At 39.3% G+C, this 11,261-nt stretch overlaps 1 long non-coding RNA gene across 1 annotated transcript in view; it reads right to left on the reverse strand.

The window, feature by feature from the left end:
* Positions 1-10,969, reverse strand: part of LOC146642518 (uncharacterized) — a 35,580-nt gene extending 24,611 nt beyond the window's left edge. The window contains exons 1-2 of the long non-coding RNA XR_014909669.1: positions 10,786-10,969; positions 2,915-3,054 (exon numbers count right to left, since the gene is read on the reverse strand). This is a non-coding gene — a long non-coding RNA (uncharacterized LOC146642518). The remainder of the gene's footprint in view (positions 1-2,914; positions 3,055-10,785) is intronic.
* Positions 10,970-11,261: the final 292 nt, after the last annotated feature.

Below are 11,261 nucleotides of genomic sequence, written 5' to 3' on the forward strand. Positions count from 1 at the left end.
CAATATGGCAAGGCCATGATGATCCACTTGGTAAAATAAATCCGCTTGGCATCTTTCTTGGCCTTAAGACAACAATTCTGATGGCTAAAGATCCAAACGGGACACACACAAAAAAAAGGAAAATAAATTTCACTAACACAGCTAACAAAGGCTAACAACAGGACTTACCAACAGAAAAGTTCAGTATATCCTCAACAACTCCCTTCTGCTCAATGACAGCGATACTGAGGTAAGCTTTACTGTGATAGAACTCTGATACAAGCCAGTGAGTCAAAGTTTTACAGTCCTCAAGAGTTAATAGATATGGATGCTTATTATACAGCATTAACAGCTGAGGTAAACAGTGGACTGAAAGTCTATACATATAGCAGAAATACTCTGGGGCAGATCTGATCTTAAGTCACTTTGCTAATTACTACAGTGAACGAAGTGATAGCAGAGTTTTTTAGGTGACTTTGGATTAAAAATGTAGAATACCATCAAATATTTACATACACATATCCATGTTTTATTTCCAGATTTCTTGCTAAGTACTCATATTATTCAACTGTATTGAAATATAGTCTATTCAAAAAAGTTTTTTTTTACATAAACAGTAGTAGAAACACCGACCACTCTTTAAGGGGAAAAGCAAAGCAGCTGGGCGCAGCCGCTATGGGGTACAGAGGGCTTAAAGGTCAGGCAAGATTTTTAAATTCTATACATGGATGAGACAACTCTGGGACAAAAACATTAATATTTGATCATATCTGGAGTACACAGTGCAATATTACATGCTACATTGTAGCTGCAGATGCCAAATATTTTCAAAACTCCCACTAACATAAATGGACAAAAGTCAGAATGTCGCAAAGTGATTTCAGTCTTGTTAATTAACATTTTTAAACCACAAGCTACTTTTCATTCCAGGCCAAATAAGGCTATAGCTGCCAAACCCTCAAGCGTGTTGAAATGAAAGGCTGGAGGTGTATTTGATTGCTGATGAATTCAACATTTAGTCTGTAAGAGGAAAGTATGTTATTTCACCCTTCAAAAGCTACAGAAGCGTGGGCACCTGCGGCATGCTGTTTAAATAATCCCTCTCTGCGTAAGTATGCAACAAGTATCAACCTGCGTTTCAGCATTTCAATTTGTACTTGTTAATTCCTTTTAAGGCTTCCTCTTTATTTGAGGGAATCTGAATTCAGGCATTTCAGGACTTTAGGGACAAGAGGATAAGCTATCATTAAGATGCAAGAAGCAATGAGAGGGAAGTAGCATGGGAAGAATGGTTGGACTTTCCTTGTTCTGAGATTCACATTTTTAGTGTCACATTCTCATCTGCAGAGACTTCTCAGGAAAAAAAGTCTGACTTGATGGTCATATGATTTGTGGCTCTCATTCTTTTGACATTTTTCTTTGCAGCATTTTCCCTTGAGTGCCATTTGAAACCACCTATCTTTAAATGACTGGACATCACAGAGACAGCTCCCAGGATTCCAGGCTTCAGAGCTGGCAGACCCATCAGTGCTTAGTGAACAAAGTGCCTTCTTCACAGTAACCCTTCCATCTGTAAATGCTCGTCAGAATATTTAGAATAGACTTCTGTAACTTTTCAGAGTTCTACAGATGTCTCTCAGTGAAAGAATTATTTGTAAAACATTATGAAGCTGCATTAAATAGTCCAGAATGCATGGTGCTTATGATGCTCTTTATATCTCAAGTTATTGCTCTAACTTGAGGTATTTGCACCTTTTTTTGTCTTCCTTGGTTCTGTTTCTTTATGCCTTTGTGCTCACATGTAAGTACACATGTGCACACTTACAAAAACAATGCAGTTTTGAGATCCCTGCAGCGAGAGACTACTGTGACGTTGGTGCAGCAGGGCAGCTTGTCCCTGAGGAAAGTAATGGCCTACCCTGCAAAAGTCATATAAAATAACTTCACACAAACACAGGCAAAAGCAAGGAGGAGGATTTAAAAATTAATTACTTTCTGTCTTATCTTTACATAGTAAGCTCCTGAGATTAGATCAGTTTTTGTTGCAAGGGATGGAAAATATACTGTATCTTGTTTTTGAAAGAATCCAATTGTCTAGGGCAATTCAAGGAGGGTGAAAAAGATAGCAAAACCTTACAAGCTATCTTGGAATCAGATTTAGAGTAGAAATCACCTTAAGCCAAAGATGGCATATAAAAGATGGATGCAGGCATTTTGGTAATTTCCAAATTTATATATCTATAATTTTGGCAGGACAAAAAAACAGGACAGGATAGAAAATTAAAAAGTAAAATTTTGATATAAAGCACTGATTGCATCGTAACCAGTCTCAAATGTCCTGCAGCAGCTTTAGTCAAAGCCACCAGTCTGTAGACAGCATCCACCTGTTAATGGAACCCACTGCGGCATTCTTCTACATATTAGATGTTGAGAATCAGACAAAAATCTTACATCAGTGCTTGTATATGAGTAAAAGAAGGTGAAGCTGGAAGCAAACTATAATGGGCCCTTTAGTCTCACATCATTAGCTTTTTCCAGGTCCAGATGATCCCTCAGTTCTTTCAGTTACACAAATAGAATGTAGTTTAGCTAGCAAGTTGACATTCAATTCAAATCACTTTATTTATGTAGCACTGAATCAGGGCAATTCTATTGGAAGGTAAAGACAGAAACCTCCAACAATCAGACGACCCCCTATGAGCAAGCACTTGACAACAGTGGAAAACTCTCTTTGTGTGAGTGTGGGTGTGAATGGCCGGTAACCAATCACTTCCAGTTGTGATCATGGCCTCAAGAAACTTCAGGCAGGAACACCTGTCAGTAATCTACAATCAGCGCAGTATTCTTCACACGTTTGACCTGGACATGTGGTATAGCTGCTCAGGCCTTTTGATGCTCATCTGTTCATTTGAGCTTAGCTCTGCTTTTAACTTACTCGATTCTCTTCCCCTTCTCCTCAGAGAACCAGCTGGACAGCCTGCCCGCAACTTGCTGGCTCACCTTCTTTGCCCACTCTCACCCCACATGCTGGAACGTTTACCTGCCTCACACAGCCAAGTGCTGCCACCATTAATCCTGTGGAGAGAAGGAGAAAGTGTTTGGTCTGGAAACTGGGCAGTTTAGAAGTGGTTTCCAGAAGGAGCAGATTGGATTCTTTGTGAGTGGGAAAACAGAATCTTGTACTTGTATACAGGTGAGAATTTAAAGAAAAGATATATACAATTTGGAACATGTATAATTGTTAGCTATTTACACCGATTATCATACATAACTTTTCTGTTATTTGTAAACTCTGATCTATCTGTAAATCATAAGCCTAAATAGCGTAATTTGTGCTAAATTACTTACTACTACAGTCACCTCCACAGATTGAAGCAATTATCTAAAAAGAGACCAAACATACAGTCATACATATGCTATGGCCATCATAGTACGATGAAGATGGTGATGATGACCTACATGATTTAAGATGACTAAGATGAGCCCATGCTCAAAGAGATTATTCATTTACATGTTGCTATGTGGTTTGGATTATGCCAAAAGCAAAACCTAAATTCCTATATGAAAATCTTCCTTTGGTCTGAGGGTGATTATGTTCTGATTTATTAAAATATTTGATGTGAAAGATACCAAAAACCCATGACCCTTCATGATCATCAATCATTTTCAAACACTTAGCATTAATAAGAGGCTGAAGAGGCCTAAAATGCCGAGTAATTCCTGTGAGAAATGAGAGGATCGAGCCAGAATTGGGGTCGTTATGCCATCACTTAACAAATGGGTAAGGAACTTGTACTAGCACAGACAACTGCTAATTAGCACTAGCTAGTTAGTACCATTAAACAACACAGTTTTACTCAGTAAAAATTTCAATGTACAATGAACTGGACACCAGCCTCTATTGGTTGTTAGATAATTGCATTAGAAAAGTCACCAGCATCACAAAGTCCAGAGTTCAGCATCTTGAATTAGCTAACATGAACCCGGTCAAAGCTAGCATACAGCTGTAACTGCTGGCTGTCCCTAAGACGCCATAACTAAGTACCAGAGTGTAAATATTTTTACAACAGTCGCCTAAAGGTGCTTTATCCTGTAAGCAAAATATTATAATAAACTTAAAACTTAAAAAGCTCAAAAGCTACAGCACGTCACTTTGGAATAAAGTAATTTCCCAAACAAAACATACAAGCCACTCTGTTCACTTTCATGTCGTTAATAATTCCAACTGCTGGAACATTCCAGATTCTTTGAGCCACTGTGTGCATATGTGCTTCCGCGCCATTAACACACAGCCTCCACCTGAGATACTGAGAGATTACGAAGGAAGACACCGTCCTGAAATATTTAATGAATTGCTCCTTTTGTTCCCTATCTCAGACTTATAGGAAAGGACAGGGAGCTTTAGTTGGCCTTCCTGAGCAGCCGTGACTAAACTGGAAAAGAAACAGTGGAGGAAGACAAAATGCTCCCTCCCACCTCCATAACCCGCTGTTCAGCCGAAAGGTACACAGTGTGAATAAGTCTTAAAATGGATTATGCACAGTGGACCTAGGAGCGGTTAAAGTTGGGAGTCAAAAACAAAATTATGTGCTTCCTTTGATCTGAGGCACATTTAGGAGGCAAAACGGATGTGTCACCCAGAATGTATTTCTACATTACAGTTGGTTGCTGCTCGCTTGCATGATCAAGCGACGACATCAAAGGAAATACAGAGGGCTACTGAACCCCCCCCCCCCCCCCCCCCCCCCCGTTAGTTGCTATTTTATGGTCCAGAGCTGTTACTCTGGAACTAATCCTAATTTTAATTTATGAAGTTGGAGAATTAACCCTCAGCACCACATCACTGGTGGTTATGTGAAGCAATCTGTGACAAAATCGTTAGAAAAGTGGAAACTGACAACGGGTTCAACCCCCCCACCGCCTTTACTTTATGCTAGTCTCCTCTTTATTCCTCTTGATCAGTGAAGCGGGAAATAGATCCCACAGAATCAGTGATGTAACCAAGTTATCTAATAGGCAATTGAAAATGGTCCAATTTACATCAAGCACAACTTGATGTAAATGACCTTCTCCATGGCACGCTCACCGCCGTCAAACATCCTGTTAGCGATACTGCCACAATCAGCTCTGCACTTGGCTGTGTCACATTGATATGGCTCGCCACGTCTGAGGAAATCATGCGCGCGCACATACATGTACAGACACAATTCGTGCCACTCAGACCAAGGGTTGTGACAAGGTGTCGAGACAGCGCTACTTGGCTGATGGCCCTCTGGTCCTCTGGGGATGACTGGGGGAAAATACTGTCACCGATGGTGTGTATGTGTGTGTGCGTGTACACATGTGTGTCCTTAACTTGTGAGAGACGGTGGCTTGAGGACCATTACTGATATAACCCGTGACAGCCATGTAACAACACAAGGTCATTATATCCAAAATGCAGGCTTAATGATAGCTGCGTGTACAGTAGAAGGAGTGAGGATCATAATAATGAGCTCTTTTAGAGTGTTATTCCACTACTTGAGCTTGTGTGCAGGAGTGTGTGTGTGTATATGTGTGTGTGTGTGTGTGTGTGTGTGTGTGTGTGTGTGTGTGTGTGTGTGTGTGTGTTGTGTTTTTCTTTTTTTCAGAGATCCTGAGTCATTAGTGGTTCGTCTCCAATGATAATTCAGTTCAGTTCAGCCAGATAATTTTGATTTAGATGAAAGCAATGAGCTGACAGAGGGCTCCTTTCCCCCCATGGTCGTGTATGTATTCAAAAGGAAAAGAAAATGAACCTCTAAGGTAGCTATAGCAATGCCCCATTTCTTTTCTTTTTTGGTTCTCATCAAGAAAAGTTCTCAAATGAAGTTGTTGCTGTTTTCTCTGGCAACATCCAGATGATGGTGATGCAAAGGATCGGGTAATTGTTGGAGCCGTGTGGAGCTGCTGATGACAAAGGAAATGAAAATACAGGAGTTGTTTTCACACTGTAGACTGTACATAAAAGATGGATGCAACCACTCTAACAACACCCACTGGATTCTGTCAGTATTTGCTGATTGCTTAAAATCAGTTAACAGCATTGCACTTTATGGATACAGATGTTGGTTTCTTGAAAGGCCCAGTGTCAGCATTTTGGTTGTCAAAAACCAGAAGTTACAATGTAGAGGCTGAAATGGTCCATCAATAAATCCAAAGATATTTGCTAATTAGCGCTAAATAACCGATAAAAAGTGTATATTTAATAAGTCAGCAGTCGGAATTTCCAAGTTCCTAGTCAGCCAGTTTAATCTGGAACAACCCATCAACTCGAATTTCCCTCTCAGAAAATCAGACTACCACCAGCAACTCCCGAGTTAACATGCAGTCCATGATGACTACTGCACTGAATGTAAACAGTAGTAAAACTGTAAAACCTTTTATCTGTACTGCCACTGTTGTGTATTTGTGACTCACTAAATAAGCCATACACAAAGCACCAGGCTATGCTGCAGCTGTGTTAAGGATTTTTAAGTTATTATGCTGTATTGCGAGTGACACACAAATGTTTCTACCTTGCTAAGAACCCAAACAAATCCTGCTTTTCCTCACTTTTCCGGACGCTCTGATGTTGGAACTCAGGGTTGACGTCACTCCCAACTTCCGAAATCTGAGTGAAAATATTACGTTTATACAGCTTTGTCTTGTCATTTACATCCGAGTTCAGGGGTATCTGGAACGTGGCAAAGAGACACGAGGAGTTCTTGAAACCTCTTGCTGATTTTCACCATCTCCATCTTTGCTCATTGACCGAGATAAATGAGAACCATAACTTAGAAAATTATGTTCACTTGAAACTACCAAATGAGCCCATTAGGAAAGCGTTAATTGTAGTATTAAAGCAAGGGTGCAGAGAGATCATTTTCCCATAGACTTCTAGACAACCCGAAGTGGTTTTGCAGCTGCAAAAGTTGATTGTGGGGTGCTGGGCATTTAAAAGACAAATCAAAGGAAAGTCTATTTGGTAGTGGCCAGCTAGCAGTCTGGATGATTGGCAGTAGAATTTCCACTTATGGTACAATGACTTCAACAACTTCTGGTAAGATCTAAATAGAGGATCTTGGCTGTTTTATCGTTCAGACTGTTTTATTTATGTTCACCGGATATAACTGAACTACCCAAGTTTGCAGGAATGCCATTTAGTGTGTTTAGTTAAAGAATGGATTTAGTATGTAGCTGTGGGCCTACTAACAGCTTGAGAGTTGTTTTTTAAACAAGATGTACATGAACTCTGCACGGCAGCCCTCATCGCCCACATTTCTTCCCTTTCCCCCGAGGCTGTATTACTCTCTGCTCTGCACCGTACAGCAGATTGTGTGAATCACATGTTAACGGTCCACGGCCTGAGTCCGCACAATTCACACTTGCTTTCTCCCACTCATGACAGAAATCTTTAAAAATCAGTTGAGAAGTGACACATCATTGATATGATGCCATGGAACTTTCCTTTTCCCTTTTTGACTGTGCGTGACACTCAGTACAAACTGTTAAGTCACAATTGATTCACTGCAATGAGAAGATACATTTTAAAGTTTCACTGTTGAAATGATCACAGATTTTTAAACACACACCCACACATATTATTGTTAGCTAAAACATTATACACATATATACAATTTTAGCTAACAACCAAAAGCTTTGCTGCTGCAAGGTGTTACACTCGGTTACATGATGATGTTAAATCCTGATGCAGTTGGGGGGGTATAGTAAAATCATCTTTTCGATCTGCAAGAATAGTTCAAAAGGAAGAAAATGTCACAGGAGTCCAGTATTTCCCACATATTTCAGTTTTTCCTCACTGAAATATTAAGCTCACAGTGTGAACAGAAGGTCACTAGCACGAGGCAGATGTGAAATTGGTCAGATCAGTATCCCTTAAAATGCACATATGCGCTGATAATGACTTATCAATCACAGGAGAATAATCTAGGGTGTGCTCAGTGACCGAGTTTAACAGTGTGACGTAAATGACAAGATAAAGTTGTGCGAATTTCACACAACTTTATCTTGTGATTTCTTAGCAATAATGTTAGGGATGGAGATTGCTTAAAAAATGGTTTCTGACTGCAAGTCATAAAGTGGCTTTTTTGCTTTAAGATGGTGACAGACAGAGTCAGTAAGCTATTAGTCTGCTATTAATTTACAGTTGCTCAAGTTGTCAGTTATATAAATCTGTTTGTGATAATATAGCAAATAAGTTTTCCAACATGCCCACTCTGCAATATTATTGAGAGCATATCAAGATAATATGATGCACAGAATAGAAATTTATACTGAAAATTATTTGTTTCACTTGATGAAACTGATGATTATTATTTAAAATATTTTATAATAGTTTTGCAGATTAAGTGCACACTACCTTAATTTTATAAATTGTGAGTTTTTAAGTTGATTTGGGAAAAAAAAGTTTACACTGGTTGATCTGTTGAATTACTTTTGCATATTTCTTCAAAACTACAATATTTTAATACAACTTTAATTCCTTGTTGTATTTCCCATTATTTCTCACTTTCTACCTGATAAACTTGAAATAAATGTCTATTTGAAACTGAACCAGAACCTGAAAACCTGTTAGAGCAGCTTGCAGATACCCCTAGCCATTATGGCAGATGGGAAGCTACTAAACACTGTTATCTGTGAGGGCTGATCAATTCCTACAAATAAATGTTTACTTCAGAGTTGTAAGCCTTTCAGAACTCATTGTTACAAGACAGAAAATCCTGGTTTTACTTGTTCTTTACCAAAGTTTCTGTTCAGGAGTGATTTTATTGTTTGTGTTCATTAAAGACTAACACAGTGTTGGTCATGCCAAGCATGTTCTGAGCTCCGGTGAAGATATTTATCACCTAACTGCTCCCCTGAGGTTGCTTTATCTATTCGGTGCCTCATTATCAACAGATCTTTTTCAAATCAAGAATCCCCCTCCAGGGAGATCACTCAGATCACGTTGTGTGGAGGGGGTTGGGTGTCCTCAGAAAACCCTCACTTGGTTCTCCACGAGTCTTTTAGGTAAATCTCGAGAGCAAAACTCTCTAACAAAGACGCTTGCTCGCTATAAGTGGTTCTTCTCCGTGAGGTCTTGATTCAAAGGGTAATCGTCGTCTAACTACCTACACTTAATCTCGAGGACGTCATTTAGGAGCCCATTAATAAATTTACCCTAATTTTTGTTTTCTTTAAACAGTTTTTTTCCACATTCAAAACTGTAAGCCCATGATTGTGGCACAGAGTCACTCTGAGTCGCAAAGCATGGAATTAATAAAAAAAAAAAAATCAATCATGGAGCTTGCAGGCTTAAAGGATTTTTCCCCTCCAGATATCCAGGCTTGTTTTCTTCCCTTCAGAATAAGCTATTTGCTGCCACTCAGTTCTTTACTCGAAACAACTTGAAAATTGCCTTGAAAATCCATCAAAGTAAACAGAAAGCCTTCATTTCTGTTTTGTCAGTTTGTTTAATCGGTGTTTCATTGTGCCACGGCTGAGTGTCTTCATATCAGCGCTGCATTACGTTACACTCTGCTTACTGCCAATCACCTGACACAAATGGGAAGGGATGAACGAACGTGTCTGTCTGGGAATAATACAGAAAAATGTACAGCATGGTCACATCCTTGTTTTTCTATGGAAAATCTCTTTTAAAGCCAGGACAGTATTTCATTTGATCATAAATGGTGGGGGGAGATAATTAAATGAGGTCTTTGCACAGCATTTTTGCACAACAACTACCAGTATGAAGCAGACTTGGACAGTGACAAACTGCACCTCAACAATGTGGGCTCATGCTGTGATAGAAATGACTCAAATCTGGCACAATGCAACATTATAAAATTGTTGAGCTACCTGTGAGTGGGCATTTCCAGGTGCAGTTGTTCAGTGTTGCAGTACTTTAGATGATCTGTTCATGGGTTTGTTACAAATACTTTGTATTTCAGCCAGATAGCTTGGAACATATTTTTTCTCTAAAGAACACATGCTGTAATTATCCTTTAAAATCCATACAAGCAATTTGCAAGACTTGGACAAATATTCATGTTGCTGCACATCCAGCATCACATGGATAGATTTGCAGCATTACTACCTTTAAATTTCCTAGCAGGGCTGCAAGTTTTTTATTACAACATTCAAAGAAATCTAACATAGATTGCAGCTGTATTACAATGCCAAGAGTACTGGAAGTGAATAAGGTGATGAAACCATGCAAAATACCATTTAGAAACTAATGAGCAAGAAATGACACAAATAACAAAATAAGTTTGCAGGACAAATAATGTTTGGTAAAAAAAAAAAAAAAAAAAAAAAACAATAACATGAGGCATGTCATATGATAAAAATTTAGATTTCCATTTATTGTTGGATTTTTTTTATTTATTTATTTTTTATATTTTGCTCCAGTAGGAACTAAGCTGTGATAAGAAGAAACAAGCAATAGAAGAAAAGCTGTGACATGTATATAAATTCCACATATTTCATATCTTGCAATCTGTTTTGAAATCCTGGTCCCTAGAAGTTTAGGAATTTACATAACAAAGAACTACAGTAAAAGAAAACACTGAAAATTGGTTTCTGTTAAGTTTCTTTATTCTGTTTATTGGTTTGAAGCCTCGACATTTTGGCTGCAGTCAGAATAGCTGAAGTACCAGAACTACTGATATGTGGACAGGAGGGTGAATATATCAGCTAATGCTAACAGCGTTGATTGCTGCATCTGTACACAGTAGTGGAGCAACATGCAGAAACAAATTCGGGTTATGCAAAAGGTGATTAAAATAGAAGAATTTCACTCACCAGAACTCATGAGACGATGACTTGTGTCCTAGGGGATCTCCTCCAGTTCTGGACCAGGGCATCACTGAGCTCCTGGACTGTCTGATCCTCCTCCAGGAACTGGAACAGGTGGTCAGGCATTGTCCTGCATCAAGAAGACACCAGGACCCACTGCACCAGTATTGTGTGATAGTGGGTCCAGGGATTTCATCCCAATACCTAATGACAGTCAGGGTGTGGTTGCCTAGCCTGTAGAGGTCTAGTCATCTCTCTGTGGATTTGTCTCCACAAACCATCACTGATCCACCGCCAAACCGTTAATGCTGGAGGATGTTGCAGGCAGTACAACAATCTCCATGCTTCTCAGACCCTTTCACACTTGTCACATGTGCTCAGGGTGAACCTGCTCTCATCTGTGAAAAGCACAGTGATACATCTGGCATTCACCATAGAATACAAAAAATGCCAATCAGGTTCCACAGTGCTCATCCTGTTCC

The sequence above is a fragment of the Rhamphochromis longiceps genome, linkage group LG23 (assembly GCF_057381845.1).
Source record: "Rhamphochromis longiceps isolate RC_006_pf linkage group LG23, R_longiceps_female_GT1.1, whole genome shotgun sequence".
Classification (NCBI taxonomy): domain Eukaryota; kingdom Metazoa; phylum Chordata; class Actinopteri; order Cichliformes; family Cichlidae; genus Rhamphochromis; species Rhamphochromis longiceps.